The sequence below is a fragment of the Ranitomeya variabilis genome, chromosome 4 (assembly GCF_051348905.1).
Source record: "Ranitomeya variabilis isolate aRanVar5 chromosome 4, aRanVar5.hap1, whole genome shotgun sequence".
NCBI classification, from domain to species: domain Eukaryota; kingdom Metazoa; phylum Chordata; class Amphibia; order Anura; family Dendrobatidae; genus Ranitomeya; species Ranitomeya variabilis.
The window spans coordinates 634,248,701-634,264,314 of NC_135235.1; the positions used below are offsets into that span (position 1 = coordinate 634,248,701).

At 50.6% G+C, this 15,614-nt stretch overlaps 1 protein-coding gene across 2 annotated transcripts in view; it reads right to left on the reverse strand.

Moving 5' to 3' along the window:
* The window catches only part of LOC143767273 (uncharacterized), a 35,560-nt gene extending 31,137 nt beyond the window's left edge, over positions 1-4,423 (reverse strand). The window contains exon 1 of one of the 2 annotated variants that reach the window (XM_077255480.1): positions 4,307-4,423. The gene's annotated coding sequence lies outside the window, so the exon portion shown is untranslated. The remainder of the gene's footprint in view (positions 1-4,306) is intronic. The other variant, XM_077255481.1, reaches the window with a different exon arrangement.
* Positions 4,424-15,614: the final 11,191 nt, after the last annotated feature.

Below are 15,614 nucleotides of genomic sequence, written 5' to 3' on the forward strand. Positions count from 1 at the left end.
ATGCAAGTGTGGTACACTTTGAAACAATTCTTAATGTAAAGGCCAGGTTTCTCTGGGCAGGGTTTACAATGTTAAATTGGATACTTTCATATTCCCCTCTATGATGACGTGTTTTTTTGGGGTGAAAAATTGATGGACATTCAAATTTGTCTGGGCCACCATAAAATGAATTATTTCCCCAATGAAAGAAAAATGTGAAAAAGTCCACTTCAGTGAGGCATGTAGCTTCAAATTGGATTCCTGGGTCGACCATGAAATCTGGAGTAACAGGCTAATAATTTTTGGGGGGTGAAATCCATATTGGAACGATTGCTGTAGGGGTTGCCTCGGTCATAGGGCGCCTAGCTGGGGGTGCTTCTGGAGCGAGGAGGCTTTGATAATGACCACTTCGTGGCAACAAAGGATTGTTAGGATGTTGTGTGACGTTTTATCTATTAATGTTATTAATGTGATAAAAGCAATGTTATGTTTTATCCTTATGGCCAGTCTTGTGTGTTCGGTTCTCCTACAGACTATGCCTAAGGCCGTCCCTGGGAATGCAGGAAGTCTGTCCACTAGGGGAACCATACAGTAAATAGAGATACAGTTTGCACTACACTAGGGATTAGATAGTGAGTTTGGATTAGCCCACAGTTTAGGAGGGTTAGATCTGGTTTTACAGAAAATGTTAGTTAGTTAGTCAGAGTCTAAGACTCAGTAAGTGCAAGTTCTGGGTGGAGTGAAGAGTAAGGCCGGCGTCACACTGGCGTTTTAAACGGCTGAGTGCAATGCGATAAAAAAAAAAATCGCAGTGCACTTGGACCAATGTTAAGCTATGGGGCAGCTCCCAGCAGTCGACTTTTTGTCGGCCGTTTTCCTCGGTCCGAGACAATCGCAGCATGCTGCGATTGTCTCAGACCGAGGAAAACTCTCGGCTCACTGGCACCCATATAAGCCTATGGGTGCGAGTGAGATATCCCAGTGGTGTGCGCTATCATCCGAGTGATGTGCGTTATAAGTGGACCCCAGCAATGGAGGAGATGGAGAAATTCATTTCTCCGCCTCCTCCACATCTGTGCTCCGATCCTCCCTGTGCGAGAGAATCGGAGCACAGACGCATGACACTCGGCTCCTGCTCTGCTGCAAGCAGGAGCCGAGTGTCATTATATCGCATCTGATGCTCTCGCATCGGATGCAATACGCTAGTGTGACCCCAGCCTAAGACTAAACATAGCAGAGTAAGGAGTTTCCAGTGCAACGAAGGTGCAGTAGAGAAGAACGAGTTCAGTCAGTGCAAGTTTCCTACAAGAATGAGGGCACATCTCCAGCCACGTCAAGTCAAGATGCTGTGACAGTTTTGAGCTTAAGGTCAAGAAAAGGCATAGAGAGTCATGCCTCTGTCTCCCTGATGAAGAATTTGTCAGCCGGGTCACGGAGTGGGGCAAAGATGGTGGGTCTCAGGACAGGACTTGGACAAGGACTGATGGGGCACAAAACCAAGGGAACACCACTAAAAAGAGACCGTCTTAATCTGTATGCTATAGCCATGTGTAAATGAATTGCACAGTAAAGTTGGACTTGTTAACCCGGACCCAAGGCCTTCTGACTTCTTTGTAGCCGGATCTATCCCATGGACAGGAATGTAACGAGAGCTCCAGAAACAAAAGTGAGGAGGAAGAGCACTACAGGAATGTCGTTCTCACTGCTCAAAAGCAAGGGAAGTGTATGCCTCCTCTGCTGAAAGGGTCATAATTATTTTATTCTTTAAAACTCTGGGAATGTGCGTGTAAGTAATGCTTTTACACGTTTTGTGTGGGGCTTGTGTAAAGGGTATTAGAGAAAAAAAGTAAAGCATGTATAATTTTTATTTTGATTGATCGTCTCATACACTGCAGTACTTATGAGAGTCCGCTTATAGCTGAATCTCACAGGCCACCATACCTAGGGGTCATCACATGACCACAGAGTAGCATATTGGCAGTTGTAAAGGGGTTGATATAACAACTTTCATATTGTATATGTTGTGTCCTGGAACAATGCAATGTTTGGCCACAGGTAAAGGGGTTTTCTGTCATGTGGCGATGAGACCCCATCATCTCTCTCAGTTTGTCCTGTTTCTCTAACAGAGAGCCCCAATAGGACATATAGTGCACAGAATTAAGGACACTTCTCTCCTTGACAACCTCCAATCTGGCTTCCGCCCCCACCACTTCACCGAAACTGCCCTGACCAAAATTACTAATGACTTACAGCCAAAACTAAAAGACAGTTCTCCGTCCGCCTCCTTCTCGACCTGTCCTCTGCATTCTACACAGTCGACCACTGCCTACTGCTACAGATTCTTTCTTCCCTTGGCATCAAAGACCTTGCCCTGACCTGGATTGCCTCATACCTTTCCGACCGCACATTTTGCATTTCCCACTCCCACACTACCTCATCATCCCGCCCTCTCTCTGTTGGAGTCCCTCAAGGCTCTGTCTTAGGGTCCCTACTTTTTTCCATCTATACCTTTGGCCTAGGACGACTCAAAGTTCCCATGGAACTCATCATTTTTCCCCCATCTCTAGTATCCCCCCTACCTGATCTGTCTATTATGGTAAACGGCATCACGCTCTCTCCCCCACTTGAAATACGCTGCCTCGGGGTAACTCGAGACTCTGCCCTGTCCTTCAAACCGCACGTCCAGACTCTTGCCACCTCCAACTAAAAAATATTGCCAGAATCCATCCCTTCCTCAGCCCACAATCTACCAAAACTCTTGAGCATGCCCTCATCATCTCCCGCCTCGATTAAGGCAACGTCCTCCACTGTGGCCTCCCAGCTAACCTCTCTTTCACCACTCCAGTCTGTCCTCAACTCTGCTGCTCAGCTAATCCACCTCTCTCCTCGCTACTCCCCTTTTTTTCCCCTCTGCAAATCCCTCCACTGGCTCCCAGTTCCCCATCGACTCCAGTTCAAACTACTAAAACTGATCTACAAAGCCATTCACAGCCTGTCCCCTCCCTATACTGTACCTCTGAACTACCGTAATCTCCCAATATCTTCCCTCATGGAATCTTTGATCCTCCCAAGACCTCCTACTCTCCACACTTATACGTTCCTCACACAACCGCCTCCAAGATTTCTCCCGAATATCCCCCATCCTCTGGAATTCCGCACCTCAACACGTCCGATTATCCACCACCCTCTGATCCTTCAGACGGAACCTGAAAACCCATCTCTTCAGGAAAGCTTGCAGCCTGCAATATCCATTCTGCCGCCTCACCACCACCCGAGCTGCCGCCTTACCACATTCTGTCTCTTCCCCATTATCCTGTAGAATGTAAGTCAGCAAGGACAGGGTCCTCTCCCCTCTGTACCAGTCTGTCATTGTAAATTTGTTTACTGTAAACGATATCTATAACTCTGTACGTAACACCTTTCTCATATACAGCACCATGGAATTAATGGTGCTATATAAATAATAATAATAATAATTGAAAGAGCATGTGAATGTCCAGGGAATATTATAGTCCTGGTGTGTGTTGGGGATGTGTAGCCTCTCTGTGGTCATTACATGAGTGCAGGTTTTACAGATCTTCACAGTAATACACACATGTGATCATCAGAGCAAATCCAAGTCCCAATGCTCCACCATCTGGCACACAGTCCCTGCTCCCCCATTACCGCTCACCAGTGCAGACTTCTCCCTCAGCTCTTACATGTGGAGCCGGCTGTACCCTAATGTGCAGAGTCCCGGTGCCCCCCAGGACTGAGTCCTGTCCCCTCTATCACACAGTCCCTGCCCCCCATTACCGCTCACCAGTGCAGACTTCTCCCCTCAGCTCTTACATGTGGAGCCAGCTGTACCCTAATGTGCAGAGTCCCGGTGCCCCCCAGGACTGAGTCCTGTCCCCTCTATCACACAGTCCCTGCTCCCCCATTACCGCTCACCAGTGCAGACTTCTCCCTTCAGCTCTTACATGTGGAGCCGGCTGTACCCTAATGTGCAGAGTCCCGGTGCCCCCCAGGACTGAGTCCTGTCCCCTCTATCACACAGTCCCTGCTCCCCCATTACCGCTCACCAGTGCAGACTTCTCCCTTCAGCTCTTACATGTGGAGCCGGCTGTACCCTAATGTGCAGAGTCCCGGTGCCCCCCAGGACTGAGTCCTGTCCCCTCTATCACACAGTCCCTGCTCCCCCCCATTACCGCTCACCAGTGCAGACTTCTCCCTCAGCTCTTACATGTGGAGCCGGCTGTACCCTAATGTGCAGAGTCCCGGTGCCCCCCAGGACTGAGTCCTGTCCCCTCTATCACACAGTCCCTGCCCCCCCATTACCGCTCACCAGTGCAGACTTCTCCCCTCAGTTTACAGAAGCTAAATCCAAGTCGGCTAAAGGACCTCTGCTGACGTCATGCCCATGTGACCAGAAGGGGCGGCGCCTCTTCCTCCATAGAGCAGAGCAGACACGAGGAGGCTGTGGATGTCATGGCAAGATTTGGAGTGTTTGGGGTCACAGATCAGGTAAGTGGATGTTGATGCACGAACTGGGAGTCTGCTGGGGGTGATGTTGCTTACATGGGGCTGCATGCTGGAGGGAGAAGCCTGGGGAGAAGGGGGTGGTGGTGCTTGCATGGGGCTGCATGTACATGCTGGAGGGGGGGGGGGTCTGCCTGGGGAGAAGGGGTGATGTTGCTTGCATGGGGCTGCATGTACATGCTGGAGGGTGGTCTGTCTGGGGAGAAAGGGTGATGCTTGCATGGGGCTGCATACTAGAGGGGGGGGGGGTCTGCCTGGAGAGAAAGGGGTGGTGATGCTTGCATGGGGCTGCATGTACATGCTGGAGGGGGGGTCTGCTGGGGGTGATGTTGCTTGCATGGGGCTGCATGTGCATGCTGGACAGGGGGCTGGGGAGAATGGGAGTGATGATGCTTGCATGGGGCTGCATGCTGGAGGGGGGCGGTCTGGGGAGAAGGGGGTGATGTTGCTTGCATGGGGCTGCATGTGAATGCTGGAGGGGGGTCTGCCTGTAGAGCAGGGGGTGATGTTGCTTGCATGGGGCTGCATGCTGGAGGGGGGAGTCTACCGAGAAGGGGGTGATGTTGCTTGCATGAGGCTGGAGGGGGGTCTGCCTGGGGAGAAGGGGGTAATGTTGCTTGCATGGGCTGCATGTGCATGCTGGAGGGGGGTCTACCTGGGGAGAAGGGGTTATGTTGCTTGCATGGGGCTGCATGTGCATGCTGGAGGGGGGTCTGCCTGGGGAGAAGGGGGTGATACTTGCATGGGGCTGCATGTGCATGCTGGAATGGGGTGGTGATGCTTGCATGGGGCTGCATGTGCATGCTGGAGGGGGGTCTGCCTGGGGAGAAGGGGGTGATACTTGCATGGGGCTGCATGTGCATGCTGGAATGGGGTGGTGATGCTTGCATGGGGCTGCATGTGCATGCTGGAAGGGGGATCTGCCAGGGGAGATGTTGCTTCCCTGGGACTGCGTGCTGGAGGGGCCTGCCTGGGGAAGGGGTGATGTTACTTGCCTGGGACTGCGTGCTGGAGGGGGCCTGCCTGGGGAAGGGTAACTGCATGCTGGGGGTCTCTGTGGGAAGGGGGTCATGTTCCTTGCGAGCGGGGCTGGGTGTCTGTTGGGAAGGGGGGCTGCATGCTGGGTGTCTCTGGGGAAGAGAGGCTGTGTGCTGGAGTCTGTTGGGAAGGGGGTCATGTTGCCTGCGTGGGGGATCTGCGTGCAGGGGCTCTACCTGCAGAAAGGGGCTGATGTTACTCGCATGGGTCTGTGTGGTGTGGGGGGCTGATGTCACGTGCTGTGCAGGTCAGTGTGTGATGTCTCTTGCGGTGGGGGGCGCAGGGAAGTATAGTGCTGTGTGTGGGGGCGAACAGGGGAGGGGATGAATGATGATGGAGATCTGATGGATTGATGTTACTTAACATGAGAATCTCTGCCTGATGGTGAGGAGTCGGTCCTGTTTTTTTTTTGTTTTTTGTTTTTTTGTTATTTTTTTATGTAAAAAAAAAAAAGTTTTCTCATTAATATTATTGGGCACACATGACGTCAGGTTGATGACTGACCTATGACCTCAGGGAGCGACACTGCGTGACAATAATGTCTCCAGATCCCGGGCTTTATTCTCTCCTCCCACTCTGTTTTCTTCAGTATTAGCCCGGTGGCCACTGGTGTCAGCCACTACTTGTATCCAGTTTTCTGCATGATTTTTTTTCTGTTTTATTCTAGGTATTGTGACTTTTCCCCATCCTGTGCCCCACCGAGCAGTGACCTCCCTGCAGATGTCATCTCATCACTGGACTTCTCTTCACCAAGTGGAATGCTGGTGCCCCCACAATCCATGTGTGGACCCTAAGGGTTGACACTGGGCGTCTGATAATGTCAGATAAATGAGTATAATTCCTACAGAAAAGGCCCAAACCTCCCTTTCTCTCCACTTATATTGTCTTGCTAGGTTCTGTAGCCCCGTCCGCTCCTCTGTCTCGCTCCGCCCCGTCCGCTCCTCTGTCTCGCTCCGCCGTCTCGCTCCGCCCCGTCCGCTCCGCCGTCTCGCTCCGCCCCGTCCGCTCCTCTGTCTCGCTCCGCCCCGTCCGCTCCTCTGTCTCGCTCCGCCCCGTCTGCTCCTCTGTCTCGCTCCGCCCCGTCCGCTCCTCTGTCTCGCTCCGCCCCGTCCGCTCCTCTGTCTCGCTCCGCCCCGTCCGCTCCTCTGTCTCGCTCCGCCCCGTCCGCTCCTCTGTCTCGCTCCGCCCCGTCCGCTCCTCTGTCTCGCTCCGCCCCGTCCGCTCCTCTGTCTCGCTCCGCCCCGTCCGCTCCTCTGTCTCGCTCCGCCCCGTCCGCTCCTCTGTCTCGCTCCGCCCCGTCCGCTCCTCTGTCTCGCTCCGCCCCGTCCGCTCCTCTGTCTCGCTCCGCCCCGTCCGCTCCTCTGTCTCGCTCCGCCCCGTCCGCTCCTCTGTCTCGCTCCGCCCCGTCCGCTCCTCTGTCTCGCTCCGCCCCGTCCGCTCCTCTGTCTCGCTCCGCCCCGTCCGCTCCTCTGTCTCGCTCCGCCCCGTCCGCTCCTCTGTCTCGCTCCGCCCCGTCCGCTCCTCTGTCTCGCTCCGCCCCGTCCGCTCCTCTGTCTCGCTCCGCCCCGTCCGCTCCTCTGTCTCGCTCCGCCCCGTCCGCTCCTCTGTCTCGCTCCGCCCCGTCCGCTCCTCTGTCTCGCTCCGCCCCGTCCGCTCCTCTGTCTCGCTCCGCCCCGTCCGCTCCTCTGTCTCGCTCCGCCCCTCTACAACGATAACGATCCGTGACTTTGCAGCGTCCTGGATAGCGATATCGTTGTGTTTGACACGCAGCAGCGATCTGGATCCTGCTGTGATATCGCTGGTCGTTGCTGAAAGTTCAGAACTTTATTTGGTCGTCAGATCGGCGTGTATCGTCGTGTTTGACAGCAAAAGCAACGATGCCAGCGATGTTTTACAATGGTAACCAGGGTAAATATCGGGTTACTAAGCGCAGGGCCGTGCTTAGTAACCCGATATTTACCCTGGTTACCATTGTAAAAGTAAAAAAAAAAACAGTACATACTCACCCTCTGATGTCTGTCACGTCCCCCGGCGTCCGCGCTGCTGCTCAGAGCTTCCTGCACACACAGTGCAGGGAAGCGGACGCCGGGGGACGCAAGTGTAAGTATGTAGTGTTTGTTTTTTTACATTTACACTGGTAACCAGGGTAAACATCGGGTTACTAAGCGCGGCCCTGCGCTTAGCAACCCGATGTTTACCCTGGTTACCCGGGGACTTCGGCATCGTTGGTCGCTGGAGAGCGGTCTGTGTGACAGCTCTCCAGCGACCACACAGCAACGCTGCAGCGATCGGCATCGTTGTCGATATCGCTGCAGCGTCGCTTAGTGTGAAGGTATCTTTAGAGCATCAAAATACACACTAGCTAAATGGATTAGGGAGGCTATCTCTCTGGCTTATACAGCAGGTGGGGGTCCGGCTCCGCAGAATCTGAGGGCGCATTCCACCCGAGCCATGGCATCATCCTGGGCGGAAAGGTCTGGAGTGTAAATTGACCAGATATGTAAGGCGGCCACATGGTCGCCTTCCACCTTTTTCAAACACTATCGGTTGGACTTGGGGTTCTCCTCAGACCTCACCTTCGGGTAAAGGGTGCTGCAGGCTATAGTCCCTCCCTAAGGTGGCTTACATCTCTGTAAATCTCTTGTGGCGCTGTCATGGGAGTCCGAATAAAGCATTAGCTACTTACCTGTAGCTGCATTTTTCGGAGGCCAATGACAGCACCCCTAGTTCCCTCCCTATTCACGTGGGGGTTGCACTTCCTTAAAATTAAAAAAAAAAAAGAGATTGTCTCACGTTTGATATCTGGATTGTTACTTTATTAAAGATATGGTATTCTATTGTGTATAATGTTTGTGTATGCTTGTCATTAACTGCGGTAGTCCTCTCAGGCTCTGTAATACAACTGATACATGGGAGAGGTGCCGCCCTTTTGTATCTTTGGGTTTCCTGTTGCTAAGGGGCAGATCCCCTCTCTCGTGGTGCTGTCATGGGCCTCCGAAAAATGCCGCTACCGGTAAGTAGCTTAATGCTTTCTATAATTCTTAAGTGCGGGGTGACATTAGTGGAGAGTAACACAGTTGGATCTGTATCAGGCTGAGTTTACACATTGCAGGTTATTGGGGAAACTATCTGTAGGGACGTCCTCACCAGTAGACCAGACCCGCACTTCCATGTAGCCCATACAGCCAAACTAGCTGTATGTTGTTGTTTGTTTTTTTTGTTTTTTTTTTTAATCCATAATTTTTTTTTCTTAATGGCAGGCGCGGTACTGTATAAGGTGCGTGCCTCTGACTGGGGAGCACACAGAGAGAGCAACAATAAAATCTCAGTGCCCAGTTCCCCCCTAGCATCACTCCCCTTGGTGATGCACTAATTAGGAGACCCCCAGCCGGCCAGTGATCACTGGAGGGGAGGGGTCCTACGGCCACTCCTACAGGGGTTAAATCCAGGTGTCCGGCCGGGAACTTCCTCTTTTCCTCCCGGCGGACACCTGGAAGCTTTTATCCCACCCTCCCTCCCTTTTAGTGGCTAATGGCCATACTAACCTGAGTAATAATGTAAATTTGTAAATCTTATTGTAATATTTAAAAAAAAATAAAAAATTTGTATATATACGGATGTAATTATAACTAACCTTTGTTAAATTTATTAAGTCACAGCGGAAGAAGCAGAGGAGGGCAAAGGTCGTAACCGCCCGTTGGGCCAATTCACCTGTCGATCGTGGACAGGAGCTCGGCACGAGCTGCCCGTTACGAAATGTAATTGCTTATTTAATTAAGAAACTGTGACCGACCTGTTCAACCCACCTAAGGGCAGTCCCACACGTCCAGATAATTCCGGTACCGGAATTATCCGTGTCCGTGTGCCGACTGGGTACCACACGCACCGTGCAGGAAACAGCGCTACAGTAAGCGCTGTCCCCCCCACATGGTGCTGAAGCCGCCATTCATATCTTCTCTGCAGCAGCGTTTGCTGTAGAGAAGATATGAATAATCCTTTTTTTTTTTTTTTTGTTTCTCATGTTTAACATAAAGATCCATGTCCCCACCCCCCTCCCACCCCCTGTGCGCCCGCCCGCTGTTATTAAAATACTCACCCGGCTCCCTCGCTGGCGCTGCTTCCTGTCCTGGCCGCACCTTCTACTGTATGAGCGGTCACGTGGGGCCACCGATTACAGTCATGAATATGCTGCTCCACCTCCCATAGGGGTGGAGCCGCATATTCATTTCTGTAATGGGCGGCCCCACGTGACCCCATACAGGAGAAGCTGTGGCCAAGACAGGACACTGCGAGGGAGGCGGGTGAGTATTTTAATAACAGCGGGCGGGCGCACAGGGGGTGGGAGGGGGGTGGGGACATGGATCTTTATGTTAAACACGAGAAACAAAAAAAAAAAGGATTATTGTTATCTTCTCTACAGCAAACGCTGCTGCAGAGAAGATATGAATGGCAGCTTCAGCACCATATGGGGGGGACAGCGCTTACTGTAGCGCTGTCTCCTGCATGGCACACGGACTGCACACGGACAACGTCTGTGTGCGGTACGTCTTTTACACGGACCCATTGACTTTAATGGGTCCGTGTAATCCGTGCGCTCCCACGAACACTGACATGTCTCCGTGTTTGGCACACGGAGACACGGTCCGCAAAAAATCAATGACATCTGCACAGATGCATTGATTTCAATGTGTCTACGTGTGTCAGTGGCTCCGGTACGTGAGAAAACTGTCACATCACGTACCGGAGCCACTGACGTGTGAAACCGGCCTAAGACTGTGTGTGTTTCATTACGGGATTGATGGGAGGGGGGGAAGGCACTGGTTAGGACACCCAGGTCTCCACAGTCAAAGACATAAGCTGCTTTTTGCTGAGGGTTTGACTGCTGCTGCCACCATTGATGGGACAGGCTATGACATATTTTCCAGAGGAAAAATGTATCTCTGTAATGTTAGGCAATATTCACATTTTTTTGTACTAATGGTTTACAAAATTCTGACGACCTGTGACAGAGCTGGAATGAATGAATTGTCCTGTGTCCTAAATCACAGGACAATAAAACCTCACAATCCTTATCTATGAACTGCTGCAATATTTATGGACACAACTGTTTCCCCCCTCCCATATTGATAGTTCTGCATCACTTGTCTTATTTGCGGCCATTTCTGAATAATATGGGACTCTTCACATTTTATCTCGCTTTTGTTAGCATAAAAATCAGATGAGTGTAATCCTGTAAATGTCGGCCTGCACTCGGAGCAATGATCTTCCATCAGGCCGGGCAGGTCTGTATTCAGCTGCAATGTGACTGAGATCAGATGGGTGTGCGCAGAAAACATTGGCTACCATGCGGCCCATCAGTGTGACATTTATAAAGATACAATTCTGTAATATGGAAAACTGGAAATGGTCCTGTGAGATGAATAAAAACTGGGCTAGCACAGCAATGAGAAGTGACAACAAATCATCCCATTCTCCTGGATGAGAGTGGGAGCGCTTTCTGTATCCACTGCTGTAAGCATCCTCCTATACTGAGCCTGATGAAGACCGGAGGAGATGCCCAAGATGCCAGCTGCAATCATTGTTACACTTCTCCTTTAAAAGGGTATCAACCACTGATGATTCTCAAATTTTAATATTCTACTAATTTTTATTTTTTTTTTTAAAGAAAAATTTAGACAATTACCGTATACTGTTTATTTACCACCCTTGTGCAGCATGCCGTAACAACCTGATGCCCGCTGCCAGTAATGAAGCATGGTTCAGTGTGCCCTAATTCAGCCTCTTCTCTACTGGGAATTATTGTTGTGGGGGGGGGGTGACAGGAGGAGAGCATCAAATGAAGGTCGTGGTGGAGGTGTACCTGCTTCAAGGAGATGACATAGTTGATCTGTGCCCGTTACGTGTCTACATGAAACACGTTCCTCTGGTGCATGCAGTCCACGGGATGTTGTGCACCATATCCTAGGCAGGAGCACCGCTGGATGGATAGTGAGGCAAGAACATGTGCAGACGGGATTAGATTGGATGGCTGAGAGTGCCTCCAGTTCCTTCCACTGCTGAAAGCGCAGAGTTTTCACCTGAGGACCTTGGGCATCTTTCTACCACCTCACCCCCTTGCAAATCGGCCAAGCAGTATCGGCCCAAAGTCATGAAGCAGTCTCTTCTGATTTTTTTTTTTTTTTACATTTTCTTAACCTGAGCACCACCTGCATCTGAGTTCTAAGTACGAGCTGCAGTAGAGTAGACACCTTAAAAAACATGACAGATGTGAGCTTTCCTCCTGCTCCCTCTTCTGCTGTGGTCTTGACCTCTTCATCCAGCTCACGAAAAACAGCCTACCCCCAAAGACATGATGAGACAGCACCACCACCAGCAGTGTCACCAAGCATCTTCACCCTGTCCCATGGAAGTGTTCATTTCTCCATCACCCAAACCCCATAGAGAAAGAGGAAATACCCCACTACCTGCCCACAGGCCCTGTTCCTGAATAACAGCATTTACCAATTCCTGGCCTTTGAAACGCTGCCATTCCAGCTGATGGAGAAAAACCATTTTAAAAAAAATGATAGTGGTGGCTGTTGCGAAGTATGTGGTCTCCATCCACCACTAATGTTTCAGGTTGGCCATCCCTGCCCAGCACACACATGTTGCAACCAAAAGCAGGTGTGCACTGTGCAACGCCATCAGTGGCAGGGTCCAGGTAACTACCGATACGTAGACCAGTAAGCATGGGCTGGGACATTACATCTCCCTATCTGCACACTGGGTAAATGTGGCAGCTGGGACAGAGGAGGAAGGCCCTGTCCCTACATCTATTGTTGGACATTGCTCTGCCCATGTGGCCTCCTACTCCGCTTACTCCATCACCTAGCAGTAAGACTTGCACCAGCAACTTCAATACAGCCAGGGGGAAAAGACAGTAGGCTGTTCTCAAACTCATCATTTTGGGGGACAAGTTCCATACTGCACAAGAGCTGTGGACAGGGATTAAACAAGAGACTGATGAGTGGTTGGTGCCGCTGGACCCAAATCCAGGCCTGGTGGTGTGTGATAACGGGCGAAATCTGGTAGCAGCTCTAGGCCTAGCTGGTTTGACCACATCCCTTGCCTGACACATGTGTTAAGTTTAGTGGTGCAAATCTTTCTTAAAAATTACCCATATGTGAGAGGTCGTCTGTGCACGATTATGGCGTTCACACCCTGCAGCTGCTCGACGGTCTGCGCTGCAGCGTCACTTCTGCCTTCTCGCTCAGCGCTTCATATGTGACATATCAACAAGGTGAAACTCAAAAGCTGAATACGCTGTAGAGGCTGTGCGAGCAGAAGCAATACTGGAGTTTCAGCTGCAGCACGCACGGGCGAGTCGCTCTGTGGAACAACACTTCACTATGTCGTGAACACAAAAGGGTGGCACTCAAAGTAGCTCACGGGCATCACTGGAGCATGGCAGGGAGGATATAGGACATAGACCATACACCTCCCACAGAGGACAGTTTGTCTTTGCCTCTGGGCAGCCTGGCATGAATTATTATGAATTATTATTATTTATATAGCACCATTTTCCATGGTGCTGTACATGAGATAGGGGTTACATACCAGGTTGTAGATATCATTTACAGTGAACAAATTTACAATGACAGACCGGTACAGAGGGGAGAGGACCCTGTCCTTGCGGATTTACATTCTATGGGGAAGAGACAGAAGGTTGGGGGTGCAGCAGCTCTGGTGGTGGTGAGGCGGCAGAATGGTTATTGCAGGCTGTAGGCTTTCCTGAATAGATGGGTTTTCAGGTTCTGTCTGAAGGATCCGAGGGTGGTGGATAATCGGACATGTTGAGGCGTGGAATTCCAGAGGATGGGGGATATTGGGGAGAAATCTTGGAGGCGGTTGTGTGAGGAATGAATAAGTGTGGAGGAGAGTAGGAGGGCTTGGGAGGATCGAAGATTACGTGAGGAAAGATATTGGGAGATTAGTTCAGAGATATAGGGAGGGGACAGGTTGTGGATGGCTTTGTAGATCAGTGTTAGTAGTTTGAACTGGATTCGTTGGGGAATTGGGAGCCAGTGGAGGGATTTGCAGAGGGGAGAAACGGGAGTAGCGAGGAGTGAGGTGGATTAGCCGGGCAGCAGAGTTGAAGACAGACTGGCGTGGTGCAAGAGAGTTAGCGGGGAGGCCACAGAGGAGGATGTTGCAGTAGTCGAGGCGAGAGATGATGAGGGCATGCACAAGCGTTTTAGTAGATTGAGGGCAGAGGAAGGGACGGTTCTGGCAATATGTTTGAGTTGGAGGCGACAGGAGGTAGCAAGAGTTTGGACGTGCGGTTTGATGGACAGGGCAGAGTCAAGAGTTACCGCGAGGCAGCGGATTTCAGGTGTGGGAGAGAGCGTGATGCCGCTTACCATAATAGATAGATCAGGTAGGGGGGATACGCGAGATGGAGGAAAGATGATGAGTTCGGTATTGTCTACATTGAGTTTTAGAAAGCGAGAGGTGAAGAAGGAGGATATGTCTGATAGACACTTCGGTATTCTGGACAGCAGAGAGGTGACATCTGGGCAAGGGAGGTAGATCTGAGTGTCATCAGCATACAGGTGATACTGGAAGCCATGGGACTTTATGAGTTGTCATAGGCCAGGGGTATAGATGGAAAAAAGTAGGGGCCCCAGGACAGAGCCTTGAGGGACTCCAACAGAGAGAGGGGGGGATGAGCCAATACAGTCTGCTGTGTCTGTGCAACGACCGCAGAGTTGCCCAGATCATACCCCTACTGATTACTGGGTGGCCACCCTGCTTAATCCCTGCTGCAAAGACAAAGTACCATTATTACTTCCGTCACTGGAGCGGGATGGCAAAATGTGTGAATACAAGCACATGCAGGTAGGGGCACTACTGACGGCATTCCCACCTGACAAAAAACACAAGGCAGAGGAGGAGGAAGTCGCCAATGCAGCTGGGGCACCACCTCGGAAGGGAGGGTTAGCATGGCTAAAATGTGAAAAAAAATTCATCAGCATGCCACAGCATCCAGCACCACCATCTGATACGGTCTATACAACTAGATGCCAGCGTTATAACAACATGGTGGAAGAGTACATGTCCATGTCCACACGTCTGCATGTACTAAGTGATGGGTCTGCCCATTTAACTTCTTCGTTTCCAAACTGGACACATGGCCTAAGCTTGTACTTTTTGACTTGGAAGTGCTGGCATGCCCCGTGGCAAGTGTAATGGAACGTGTATTTATCACAACAGGGGATATAATCACACATAGGCGCATCCACCTGTCCAAAACCAATGTGGGCACTCTCGCATTCATTGAAAGAAACCAGAAGTCGAGTTCACAGGACTTATCTGTACCTTTGGCTGACCAGACAAATGTACCATCTGCACCCAGACATTGTTATACAGGTCCTTCTCAAAAAATTAGCATATAGTGTTAAATTTCATTATTTACCATAATGTAATGATTACAATTAAACTTTCATATATTATAGATTCATTATCCACCAACTGAAATTTGTCAGGTCTTTTATTGTTTTAATACTGATGATTTTGGCCTACAACTCCTGATAACCCAAAAAACCTGTCTCAATAAATTAGCATATCAAGAAAAGGTTCTCTAAATGACCTATTACCCTAATCTTCTGAATCAACTAATTAACTCTAAACACATGCAAAAGATACCTGAGGCTTTTAAAAACTCCCTGCCTGGTTCATTACTCAAAACCCCCATCATGGGTAAGACTAGCGACCTGACAGATGTCAAGAAGGCCATCATTGACACCCTCAAGCAAGAGGGTAAGACCCAGAAAGAAATTTCTCAACAAATAGGCTGTTCCCAGAGTGCTGTATCAAGGCACCTCAATGGTAAGTCTGTTGGAAGGAAACAATGTGGCAGAAAACGCTGTACAACGAGAAGAGGTGACCGGACCCTGAGGAAGATTGTGGAGAAGGACCGATTCCAGACCTTGGGGAACCTGAGGAAGCAGTGGACTGAGTCTGGTGTGGAAACATCCAGAGCCACCGTGCACAGGCGTGTGCAGGAAATGGGCTACAGGTGCCGCATTCCCCAGGTA